This window comes from Crocodylus porosus, unplaced genomic scaffold, assembly GCF_001723895.1.
Source record: "Crocodylus porosus isolate Cpor-Errol unplaced genomic scaffold, CroPor_comp1, whole genome shotgun sequence".
Classification (NCBI taxonomy): Eukaryota; Metazoa; Chordata; order Crocodylia; family Crocodylidae; genus Crocodylus; species Crocodylus porosus.
Genome location: NW_017728942.1, coordinates 959,733 through 973,206, shown reverse-complemented (window position 1 = coordinate 973,206; position 13,474 = coordinate 959,733). Strand labels below are relative to the sequence as shown.

At 42.7% G+C, this 13,474-nt stretch overlaps 1 protein-coding gene and 1 long non-coding RNA gene across 3 annotated transcripts in view; one reads left to right on the top strand and one right to left on the bottom strand.

Annotated features, from left to right (window-relative positions):
- BCAS4 (breast carcinoma amplified sequence 4) overlaps positions 1–13,474 on the bottom strand; it is a 59,771-nt gene that overhangs the window by 859 nt on the left and 45,438 nt on the right. The window lies entirely within an intron of this gene.
- On the top strand, positions 296–12,780 carry LOC109318749. The gene is made up of 3 exons (XR_002103314.1): positions 296–1,380; positions 4,636–4,638; positions 12,769–12,780. It is a non-coding gene; the product is annotated as an uncharacterized LOC109318749 (long non-coding RNA).

The following is a 13,474-nucleotide window of genomic DNA, read 5'->3' as shown; positions in this document are numbered from 1 at the left end:
AGTAGTTGGTAGTGTGTTTAGAATAAGGGAAAAGGATATTTTAAATCTCAGCAAGGCCACGCAATCTGTCAGAATTAATTCACATGCTGACATGCACATAAGATGTGCACCAAACCATGGCAGAAAACAAGCCACCAGTAAAAATTATAAGAAAAGTTAGCACTTTTCTCTCCTGTGCTTTGGGCATATAATTATCATTGCAATCTTGAGTCAAGGTTCCTAGCCTTCATATGCCAAAGAATTGTAAGGAATGTACCCTTATTTACATAAAATACACCCTTTATTTCACATATTACCTTGGAAAGCAAGTTATGAGTTTCAGTCATTTTTGTTAATTTAATCCAAGTAATTTTCTTGCATAGACTTTCATTCCTATTATATTTTCATTGGTATGTAAAAGTTCATTACAAATAATCAAAAGCATCTGGAACTAATAGGTAGCAGTAGGTAATTTCCACAGTTAGAGGGAATTTCAATATTTAAGCTATTTCCTGAAACCCAGCTTAGGTTTCTAGGATGCAAAAAGGTGTTGAATTAGGTTACTCATTCCAAATGAGTTAAAAGATCATCATAGGTGGTATGTTCTGTGTAGATTAGAGCAGGAGTGGCCAACCTGCAGCACAAGTGCCACAAATGGTGCAGGCAGCCTGTGTGGTGCATAATTACCAGGAGATCAGAAAGCAGAAGAGCAGTCTGGTGGAGGAAGAGGATTCTGAGTGGTACTTGAGGAGGGAGCATGCCTACCAAAAAGTTTGGCTCCCACAGGATTCAAGGAAAGCACTGACAGAGGCCACAGAGAAGACTGCAGCACTAAACAGGATCTATAAGAATACATGGGGAATGCACAGAAAGGAGAGCTGGGGGTCTGTAATAACACTGCGAAGAGAGTAGCCACAGAACTTTGTAACCTTCCCACTTCATGATAGGCCCAGGTTGAATCTAAGTGGTCTGTCATCAATAAAAAATAAGATTGTTACTTAACATATGTACTGTAGCAGCACCCCAACATCACAATCAAGTTGGCTCCTACAGTGTAGGCCCTATACAATCCCTTAGTCAGCAGTACCAACCCCTAACAGCTGACTGTCTCAGGATGTCATAGCCACTTAACTTCAGGTGTTGCTCTATTGTGGCAGTGGTATCTTAATGGATTTTCAAAAAATGTGACTGATACTATAAACAAGTATAGCTTCATCACACTGACTAGCTACAACGGACAAAGCAGTTCTGGGGTAATGTTTTCAGAAGCACAGGGAACCTAATTCAAATAGGGAAACAGCTCAGGTGCTGAATGCTGCTCTTCTACTACACAGGCTTTCACCCGCATACCTAAAACCAGGGGCTCAATATGGAATTAAGAAATTCTCCTTTGTACAGCTTGTTTATATCCTCTACCTATCCCAAGGATGGACCCTAATGCACAGAACTTGAAGCAGATAGACTGTTGGTTATTTGGAGGCTTCACAACTCTTATGTATATGTAGTTGCTATAGTTATCTATTATGTATAGCTGTATGCTTATTTAACAATGGGCCGAGGGAGTAAATATTACACGGGTCTTCCGAGAACATAGTAGCTTCCTAATGCTACTTGGTGTCATTTGAAAATGAGCTACAAAGTCCTGGGGCCTGGATACTGGTTACCCTCCAATGCTGCACTCCTGCTTGACATATACTTTATTTGCAAGTCTGAGATAAGTAGCAGTATGTTCTCAGAGAACTACCTTTGGGATCTTCAGCGCTTTTTACATAAAGTTCTCACATGAGCTAGAGGGACATGCATATAAACTTTGATAATGGAAGTGTATTCATTAATCCAAGGCAATGATCAGCAAAGGCATGCTGTTTGCAGTGATAGAGGGATGGACAAAGTTGATAATATATTTCAAAGTAACAAAATTATTAGAAAAATAGTGAAAGCAGAGGGTCCTTACAGTCCCCAGCACTGAGCAAGGCCATACAGTCACAATGTCAATGTCAGCAAAGCAGGTAAAACTGCCTTTGGAACCAAGTTCACTGTGTCAACTTTATCAGCTAGCAGAGAGAAACAAAAGCAGGAGCAGCAGACTTTTTGGAGTGCAAAAGTGAGGGTTTTGTTGGTTTTAGAGAAACCAGTTGTAAAGACAAAAGGGGAGGGAATTGTGCTGTCTTTCATTCAAGAAACCTCAGTGGCTGATAACACTGAAAAAAGCAGCAAAACCACAGTGAACAACACCCATGAAACTTAACAAGCATGAGTGACAAGCCAATTTAGGGCCAGCAACAGCCACAGCAATGAAACTGCCAAAGGATTTGAGCTTCTCTAAGACCAGACTACAGGATTTATCATTCAAAACACTGCTCCACTGAATTGAATAGTTGGCACATTTGGGCACTTGGTACTGACAATAGATTCATCATCATCTATGATGCATCGAACTAGCTAAATAATGTTGCATACTGGGAGGGTAGAACTCCTTCCTTACCTCTGCAGTGATCTGTTGATGGCAGAAGATCTGTAGACCCTGTCTTATTACTAAGCTAGCCAGCAATACTGTTGGTCAAATGTATTCTGTCAAGTTTCTAATTCTAGTTACTGTATGCTTCCTATACGATCTGATAACAATGAATTCCCCTGAATGACTACTTGTTGTGTAATCATGCTGTGAATAACTGTGAAAGTAATTCCTTCTGTTTTAAAAGTACATGTAATTAACTTTCATCCCTCTAGTTCTCAATTACATTAAAAAAGAACTACTCCAGCCTCTTCATTATCTTGAGGTGTAACTGTTGAATCTGTGGCAAATAATGGAGCACAGAGATTAAATCAGAGGGCTGGACAGTGTTTCAGGATGAGTTGATAGGGAAGTATTCCTGCACAACTGTACAAATAAGATATGGGGTTCATAGGCATGCAGGGATGGGTGAAGAATATTTATGCTATGCATGTAACACAAACTCTGGCTCTTTTGCAGTCTGACTACTGCGAAACCCACAGGAAAGCAAGAGCTGTCTGCCAAGGGATGAAAACCTGGGGAATTTACAATTCCAAGGCTTACCAGAGAAACCAAAAGGGAAAGGCTAAAGGGCAAGGAGACTGGGCCTTCTGCCCCAGAGATCACTTGGTGTGGCTCTTTAAGGACTAGAAGATGTTACTGTATTCTGGTTCTCACTAAGTAGGTGCTCTTAGTCTAATTCCCAATGGAGTGGCAACCACAAAAATATGCTGCAAGTGGCTTGGACCTTGTCACTGAGTTCACCAGCTTGCAAAAGGCTGAGTGGCCAAAGGAATGAATGTTATTTGTGTCTCATCTAGACTGTAAACGCCTCAGGGCAAGAACCCATCATCTGTTTTGCTTTGGTCTCTGACGTTTTAATCTATGCACACCTATGACAATGTATAAATACTAAAGGACTTCTCACTCCTGCAAGCTCTCTCCCAGGTCCTGTCTGAGATATTTGAACAGGGCATGGTGTTGCATGATGGTAGCTTACACCATGTCTGCCTGCGTTGTACCAGGATTTTTGCCTCTGTGGCCAGCCATCTGACACTAGTCTGCAGCATTAAGTTAGCATAAAATAATATATACACCATTTCACAAAACTGAAAATTTAAGGCCACATAAAATTCTTCAAGGTAAGGCCAGTACTGGGTTTATCAAGTAAGCAATGGATGTCTAGGAATGCTAGCAAGCATTCAGATGCCTTAGAAAGCCCTTCAGACAATACTCTGAGACCGTAACAAACGCACAAAATGTGCTCACACTTGGAAGGCATTTGCTCTGAGTCTAGGCATTATATTGATGCTGTAAAAAAAAAAAAAAAAGATCAGATTGCTGTGAACTTCCTAAAAGAAGATACAACAATTAGAGAAGACAGTAAAAGCCACTGGGAGGCTTTTACAAATAGGGGAATTTTTGTCCTCCATAGCCTTGTCCTCCCAGTTTTGGGAACTATTTACTAACTTTCTTCCCCTTTGAAGCATGTAAGTTAGGGAGGAGACTGATTCCTAACCCTGATTAAGCCAGCTGGATATTTTGGGTTAGAAACAAAAACAAGAGAATTTTAGGCAATGTTTTTGAAAGTGAAACACAAGCAGCATTCTCTGTTAGCAGGCCAACACAAAGAAATGGCATGTAGAATCATGCCTGAAGGATTAAAAGTTCTGGTGGCAGCTAGAGAGACTTCAGTCAGCTAAAACTTATCAGGAGGCCTAGCTATCTAGGATGGGAGCTGTATGCACTATTTCCAGAGCACTCAGACCTCTGCTTGAGAAGTGTACCCTAAAGCCTCTCTTGGATAGCTACAGGTCAGGATGCCAGCTGATAAAGCAAAACTTGTGAGAGCAATAAGTGTGGCCTGCATATGTGTGATTTACTACTACTACTCTCAGCTTTAGAAAAGCAGAATTGGGTCACAAAGTAAGCACTTGTAGATTGTGCCCCATCCAGGAAACAGTTTAATCCACAGATTCTACTTTCCATTAAAAACAATTGGTGGTGGTTTATATAATGTGTGTTTATGTTTAGTTTCCAAAACCAGACTGTGCATAGTAAACTTAAGCTAGCTTGTCTTGGTTACTGCATAGCAACATTACATTGAAGCTGAGTGCTGTTGAAAATACCCTGCAATCTTGATGTGGAGAAGAAAGAGGAAGAATGTTTTCATCTATGCACCAATCGCAGGCAAGGCCAGGATTTGGCATTTAGTGATTCTGCTGCTATTGTAACTCCAAGCTATTTATTTTTTTACAAGAAATTTGCAGTGTAGCCGATTATCAGTGTCACATTTGATGAGCTACTTCCAAAGGCTGGGAGAGCAGGCAAGTTAACAGAGAAAAGGAAAAGCATATTTCATGCGGGAGATGGAAATTAACTGTTTAGGCTCCCACCTGAAAAAACTCAGCTCTGTGTCTGTGTGCATGTAAAACTCAAATCAAAGTCCCTCAGCTACTGAGACAGTTCTCTCAGAACCACAGCTGACAATCCCTACAGACTGGAGCATAGGCAAAGCAAATTTCCTGCAACTTAAGACAGTTTCATGAGCCTGTTGACTTCAGCCTTGAGCCTCCACTTCACCTTGTGATTTTTTTAAGCTTTCAAAAGGAACAATAATAGATGGGTCTGTACTGCTGGACTGTAGAACAACCTGCTGCTTACTAAGCTGTCAGGACTACTCATGTTTCCAGAGGTCCTGAACCTATTTAATTTCCATTTGTGGCCAGTCCACCTGAACCAGCAGCTAATGCACATTCCCTTAACCAGCACTTGGCAACCTTTTAAGGCTGTGGTTAGGACTGACCAAGTTCAGGTCAGAGGCAGGCAAGTGGATGCTAGAACCCAGCCACCACTTCTCATTGTGGCAACAGGGAAAGTCCTCCACTACTGAAGACCCAAGTCTGCAGGCCAGATCCAGCCAGTGAGTTGTAGGTTCCCAAACCCTGCCCTTAAATCTACTGAACATTTGCCCCTGGTAATAACAACAGAAGAAGTGCTCAAAGCCACTGGGAATCATCAGCATGCAAGAAAACAGAGAGGCTCAGGAGCTGTACTCCAGAAAAGATGCAAGCAATGGAGATGTGAATTCCAGTAAGATGGAAGGACAGGAGGTGATTCTCTTAGAAAGCAGGAAGATCTAATATTCAAGGAACAGGGCAGTGTCAGCACTGAGGGAACAGGTTAGTAATATTTTCCTGGGGTAGACTATCTTCTTGGCTGTTCATTTTTATTGCTATTTAATAGTGCTGGAATAAAGGTCTGACTGTAGCTGTTCAGAAATGACTGTCTTCACTAAAAGTTTGGTTCTATGTTGATATTTTATTTTGATTTTAATATATTTGTAATATTATAGAAATCCAAATAAACCATGTTGGCATAAAGCGTTGAAACAGAATCTTGCAAAATGTTTCAATTTTGTTAAAATCACATTTTTCTAATGGAAAATTCCCATTGACATTTTCTATCACTTCTAGCTTTGAGTCTCCTTCAGTTTCTTTTCTAAACTTCTCCAGAGAATAATTTCAAAATATGCCCTCTGTATGTGGGTATAAGATACCTATGTTCTCCCCATACTTTGGGGGTTGGAAAAAGAATGCTCCAAAGTAACTTTTACATCCTCAGCATATGCTTTATATTTCTGTAATCTTCCGTGAGTTAGACTTCTGCACACCACTTTTCCCCCTCAGTCTTGCTCATGGGAGTACCATGGCTAAGATGCAGCGTGGAAACTCTATAAGGCATTTTGTTCCAATGTTCGGGATCAAAACATTTGCTTTTTAACCAAAACATTCAACAAAAAATCTACGTTACCTACAGGGAAGGAAAAAAAACAAACTAAGCCAACCTTTTTTTCCCACCAGGTACAGTTCTGAATACTTGTGAATAATTATGCAAACATACAACTCTGCCCCTGTCCTGTGAGAACTGCTGTTTAGAGAGTTACCTCAGATACTGGAGTTTTTTATGGTGGGCTGATCCCAACCAAAAGCTGCTTTGAAAGTCCCAGACATTTACATGGTTAATGAGAACATGCACACTTACAATAGAAAAACAAAAATTATAGGAGTTAGACACTCTGGAGCATCTTTTCAGGATCATGTGATACAAGTGCTTTCTGAGCTAGCCTGTTATTAACTTCAGGGGGGGATTTAAGGCACTGGGGGCTGACCTATAAAAACCCTCAATGGCTTAAGAACCTGCTCACTTGAAAGGTGCCTTTGTCCCCTTGTCATACTGCCAGGGTTGTGATCAGCAAGCAGGGAGTCAAGAGGGACTGCTCTCATTTTGAGAGAAAGAAGCGTCCTCTGTGAACGGCCGTCTGCATTAGAACCTGCTCCCCACCTTCCTGCAAAACACCCTCTGAAGACTGACCAGCGGGGAGTGCTGCATGGCTCATCTTTTAGAGGGAAACTTTTGATGTTCCCCCAGATGGCAGCTAGGGTGAAGCTCAGGGGATGGGGCTTTTATTTAATATCTGTGCTTTTTAGCTGTCACATTTTGTGACATTTCTGATAGCTTTCTTCTGGTTATACAGATGGTGGGGGGGTTTCTTGATAACTATCAAGAGTACCTAAAAAGTATGGGATAAGTAGAAATGTAAAGAAATCAGATAATTAGACCAACCAATTACTGGCAGGAATCAAAACTGACACGTACTCATATTTGGGTCTTAGGCCACACATTAGAACAACCACAGGGCTTCTGTAATTTGTGGTTGGGCGAATGCTGTAGCTTCCCCTTCTCCCTAAAGGTATGTGCCAGAACATCCCCTAAGCAGAAACAGGGGCAAATCTAGTGGTGCAATCACCTTCAGACCATGCCATGCCATGGGAGCAGCAGCCAGGGACCAAGTCCCTGGACCAGGTAAGACTTCTCCTTCCCCCTGTGCTCAGTGGAACATCCCTTCCCCACGCTCCAGAACAGCTCTGGAGCTCCCCCCGTCCCTGGGGTAGCCAGAGATACTGGAGACAGTGATAGCAGTGGGCCGAGGAAGCGGGTATGGGAGGGGAGTGCTAAGCATGACAGGGAAGGGAGATCTTACCTGAAACAGCCTCTGACTGCTGCTCCCATGAAATGGGCTGCCCGCCCCAGTGGGGGAAGGGAAGTTGGGAGCAAGGGAGTGCAACCACACCTGCCGTTACCAGTTGCTCCTCTCCCCACATCCACCCTCCCCACACACACATACTTTACAAAATCCTGAATCTGCCCATGCGAAGCCTGTGCTGAGGGGAATCCACGTATGACCTAGGCAACTTTCATCCCTCTTTTGTGCCTTAAGAGCTGCGTAAAAGGAATTTAACCAGGAACAGGATTTGTCTTGATTAATAAAGCAACATTCAAGCACACATTCACGATTTATCCCCACAAAATAGGCAGGTACTACTGTCCCCATTTTGCAGCTGCAGAAACTGAGGCAGAAGAGTGCAGTTGTATGTCTCAGACACAACCAGTCCATGATCAAGCCAGGATAAGAATCAGGACTCTTGACTGTTTCAGGTTGTTCATCTGGTTCCATAGGTGCACGGTACCTTTACTAGTACAACTGAGGGAGTCCCTATTTTCAGGGGCTTACAATGTAAAATTTGGCATAAAAGAGAACAGAGGGGAAAACAGGAGGAAAAAAAGAAAGGAAGTACTACATTTTCCATGGAGAGCAAGAAGCAAGAGCTGCTACATAACTCTTAAATGCCTTTCCCATAATGAAGTGAAACTTCAGAGGAGAAAGAATTTAAATTGATAGGCAAAGGTGGGAAAGTGATCCTACAACACTGAATGAGCACAGAATAGAGACAATTGTACCTGTGGAGCAAACCTTGAAGATGAATGAGGAACAAAACTGCTTCAGCAAGGGGTGCAAGAGAAGGGCAAAGTGCTGAGGTATAGGCAGGAGTACAGAGCGAGGACAAGTTTGAAGACAAGAATCAGAAAAATGGCAGATAGCCAGCCAACAAATCAAACATAGGGAATGACAATAGATGTTGTCTGGCATTTCCATTTGGGAAAATGGGGATGTGTTTATATTTTTAATTTTTCCCCATAATGAATGTGTCATACTTGGAGTTTGTAGATCTGTTGATACCCCCTTACCTCTTCAGGAAATCTTCAAATTATGCCAGGCTCATTTTGTCTATATGAACACACAAAGTGTATGTTTGTTGGGGGAAGGGGACTGAAAAAGTAAGACAACCTATTCTGTGTCAGGGATTTTGCTAATGAGTCATGTGCCAGCAATGCCAACAGAAGAAGCAAGAAGGCAAAGCTACATCAAGAGTTTGTATCTTTCCACTACAGGCTGCATGCCCACCCAGGTACCTTGAGAAAATAAATGGTCGCTCACATTTCTCCTTTATTAAGTGCAAGAAAGCAAAAAGCTGAGCATCTGACCTTTGTTCCAAAGTAATAAATTCCAGTACATCCTTACTTTCAAGCCTGCATAAAACTCTGCCCTCAGCATATCCCTAAAACACTGCTTTGCTTCTCTTGCTCTGCACTGTCTAAACTGTCTCCCATACTCAGGCACTGAACTCAGAATAACGGGATCTGAATCATATTCCTCTGTTCTGCCAGGCAAGTTGCTTCTATGTGCCTCAGTTTCCCAAACCTTAAAATGGGGAAGCAGAGAGAATCATACTGCCTGTCCTAGCAAAGTACTGAGAACTACAGATAAAGAAGTATATAAAAGTTATTGTTATATTATTTTGCTTAAAAATACTTTCCAATAGATATGTGACAAATATCCTTCTTATCCTACAACACAATAACCAAGACAATCCCCGCACCTACCCAACATCAGAGCAACAAGGAACATGCCCTACTTGGTCAACATAGGAACTGTCAGTGTGGACAAGACCAAAGGCCTCTATAGTGCAGTATTCCTGTGATGGTGCCCAGGACAAGATACTTTGAGGAAGATGCAAGTGGCCCCATGGCAGGCAGAGATGGGGCAACTGCTCCCACATGGAGGTCTCCTCTTGTCCTTATAGTCAGAGATTGCCATAAGCCCTGAAGCTGGTCTGCTATATGTACAAATATACTGATTGTTATGCTTCGCCATGCTTTTTATTTCCCAAACATGCAGTAAAGCATACACTCAAGGCAAGTCCCTGCCATAAACAGCTTGCAAGTTACATACATGGGAAGAAAAAAACCACACCCCTTAAAAAAAACCTCCTTATCATCTATTCTATTGGCTTTGCAAATCTCAGGACACAGGCATAACTCTCCTTGCTGACTGCACGATAACTATGACTTTACACTCCTCCACAACCATCCCTCTGGTTCATAGGAACCTTTTAAAACTAAGCTTTGGGACCTAGACATGGTTATATAGGTATTTTGTTGTGTGTGTGTGTGTGTGTGTGTGTTTCCTCAAAGTGAATCACCTGTCTCTTCTTGTTCTGAATATTCACTATTGGCTCTTTAAGGACAGGGACAACAATCAAGTGGGTTTTTTTACCCACTGTGCCATAACAAGTAAAATACCGCACAATATATAATGACTTGCCTATTTCACTCCACCAGTAATAAGGAGTGATTTACTGTGAGATGTTTAAAGAGCATTAAAAATAAATTGTCTTTCTCCCTTTGCTGTAATGCTCCCCCCACAACACCAACAAGGCCAGTAGCCATTAGTTCATTAAAGAGCCTTCTCATTATGGTCATTGTACAAGGCAGTGATTATCTTGCTGTGTCTTCAACACAGGCAAAATGGGACTTAACAGACTATTTAGAGGAGACAGTGTGTTAGGACGATCTGAATGACAGTGGAGAGCAGCAGTAAAGGCATAGCCTCTTAGCTCCTCCCAACAAAGGCACTAGCTCTAAGTGCAAAGTATTCAAAAGTCAGTGCTCAAGCACTTGTCATCCATTGGTTTTTTTTCTTTTGAGATATGAGACCTGGTTTCTCACCAATATCATTTTCTGGTGCACTGTTGCCAGAAGGAGCATGTCCTTAAAAATGAAGGTCTGGATGCATTTGGAGGTTTCTGTTTGTGATTGGTCTGGCAATTTGCGTCTCCAAGCCCTCATGGAGTGCTCTGGCTCCTGCACACTCAGTCACTGAATTTAGCTCTGAACAGAAAAAAGTAACATACTTGGGGCTGCTTCTCTGTCCTAAACCTCATAAAAGCCCAAATGAAGACCTGATAGAGTGAGTCAAGCACATAAATAATAATAATGCCTAGCACTTTCCAACTGCAGAGTGCTTTACAAGCCACAGGCTAGTAGCCCCTTGCCCTCACCTGTGCCCTTCCCACACCTGGGGCTGTATCTGTATAACTGAAGGCAGAATTCGGGCAGTTAACTAACTAATCCCTCAGGGCAGGTCACTATTCTCATTTTATGATGGATAACTGTAAAAGAGTGAGGTTAAGTGACTTGCCCAAGACCACAGGTCAGTGCTAGACTTGGAACACGGCAGTTCTGGTTACCTGCGGATCCTTCCCCATGCAGTGTTACAGCTCCTTAAATTACACAGAGGGGTAGAAAACTATTGTACAAGCTAGAATAAATGCAGGAGCAGCTGCACTTACTTCATCAAGAACACTGCTGGCCAATCTAAAGAGTACAAAGGCTAAGACAACTGCCAGACAATTTTCTATGTCCAACACTGAAAAACAGCTGTTTTGCTTGCCTAAAATTTACTTGCATCTTGAACTGATGAGGCTCTGCTTAGTTGCTAGCGGACAAGCATCCCCATTGCAAAACCTTCTTTGGAGCTTCTATTCAGCAGCATCTCCAGCAGTAATGCCAAAGGCAGAACAGCTATAGAGAAAGAACAATCTTTTGCCCAGGAGGTTGTTTCCTCCAGCAGTGGGTTAAGGAATAATGGCTGGGCTTGTGCTGCCTTTGCCTAGGAAGCCCCCGCTCTGGGGGACAAAATGGCAGGCCCTGGAGCTATCAGTCCTTGCAGTAAATTCCCTATTTTTTAATGCAGCATCAGAATCAAGCCCATACAATACTAGAACAGAAAGAGACCCAACATTTGAGGGCCCTCTGCAAACTAATTCATCCTAATACATTTCCTTATTTAAGACACTTACTGGAGGCTTTTGCATATTTAGTGTTTGCTAAAGTCCCCGAGAACCAAGCTCAGCCTTCCCTTCTTCCTGAAGTCACAAATAAGAACTAAATACAAGTAATAATATGTCTATGAAACAGAATTACAGACAGGAAAGATTCTTATCACTTGTAGAAGGAATTATAGAAAAGGCTCCCAGAATGAACCAGTGTAGCCCAATGGCTATGGCCCAACATTGGGAGTCAGGACTTTTTGGATCTAATCCCAATGTGCCATTGATTTGCCATGTGACCTTGAGCAAGAGACTTCGCCTTTCTATGCCTTAGTTTTGCTATCTGTAGAATGGGGATAGTGAAGCTCACCTGTCTTTTTAAAACCTTAAATAAGTATGCAAATGTTGTTTTATGTTTAAAATTGTTCCTGCAACACAACATAATATGTAGAGAAGTTAGGTTTTGTCCTACCTGGTAATTTATCCACCTACACTTCCCAGCGGCCAGCTGTGCAGCAAGTGAGTATGTAATAGGCTAGGAATCAACACAGCACGCACACTGCAAACATGCCCAGCATTACTATTTTAGTATATTTTAAAAGATATGTATAGTACACAGACAGACAAGTAAATCATATGTTTACATATAACTTAATTCTTCTCTTGATAAACTCTAAGAAACGGGGAAAGGAGGGGAGTATATGGAGTTTATTTTTGTCATGGTATGTTGAGACATACTATAGCACAAAGCTATGTGCACATAGTAAAGAACTGATTGAAAAAAAATCACTCTAAAAGTCTTATAGGGGTTGATCTTTGATTTTCTTCAGATCCTAAGGACATGCAAGAACTCTGTAAAAATCATGGCTTCAAAAGAACATTTCCCCCCCATATAAATTTATGATGATGTTCAAGATTCTGTCAAAAACCAGCATTAGCCAAGAAATAATATAATGGTACAGTTCTTGCCCCAGCCCTGGTACAATCTGTGGGCAAGGCAAGAGCCCCCAAGGGGACACTTGCCTGCCTGTACACAAATGCCAGGAGCTTGGGGATAAGTAGGAGGAGCTCCTCCTCTTGATCAATGCAAATAATTATGCCGTCATAGGGATAACGGAGAACTGGTGGGACTCCACCCATGACTGGACTTTAGGTATAGATGCCTATACCCTGTACAGGAGGGATCGTGTAGATAGAAGGGGCGGGGATGTAGCTCTCTATGTTAAGGAAAGCTACGTGCCCCTGCAAGCTGATACTGGCGACCAGGGTGGACGACTGGAGACCCTCTGGGTTAAAATCCGTGGGGAACATGGCACAGGGGACACAACAACAGGAATCTACTACAGACCTCCCACCCAAAGCCAGGAGTGGGAGTTCACCCAGGAACTGGCTGAGGCTGCATGCTCCAGGACCATGGCTGTCATGGATGACTTCAATTACCCGAACATCTCGTGGGAGGATCACTTAGTAAAATCCGAGCGGTCGCAAAGCTTCTGCTCGTGTGTGGATGACCTCTACCTGACTCAAGAAGTCTATGGGCCAACAAGAGGAAAAGCGCTGCTCAACCTGGTACGGGCTACTGGGGATGACCTAATTGGCGACCTAGTGATCGATGGGAAGCTGGGTGACAGCAACCACGAACTGATCACCTTCACCATTCTCTGTAAAGCTGGCAAGTCAGTCAGCAACACGGAAGTCCTTGACTTCAGGAAAGCCAACTTTGACAAGCTCAGGAGGCTTGTCAGTCAGGCCCTAAGGGACCATGACCCCAGGGAGAGCAGAGTTCAAGAAGAGTGGTTGCTCCTCAAGGGAGTGATCCTCAGTGCACAAGCTAAGTCTATTCCATCTTGGAGGAAAGGCAGCAAGAGGGTACAGCAGCCCTCCTGGCTCTCCAGAGACCTAGCAGACCTCCTGAGGTGAAAAATAAAGGCCTACAAAGGATGGAGGACAGGAATCACCTCCAAGGAGGATTATTCTGCACTGGTCC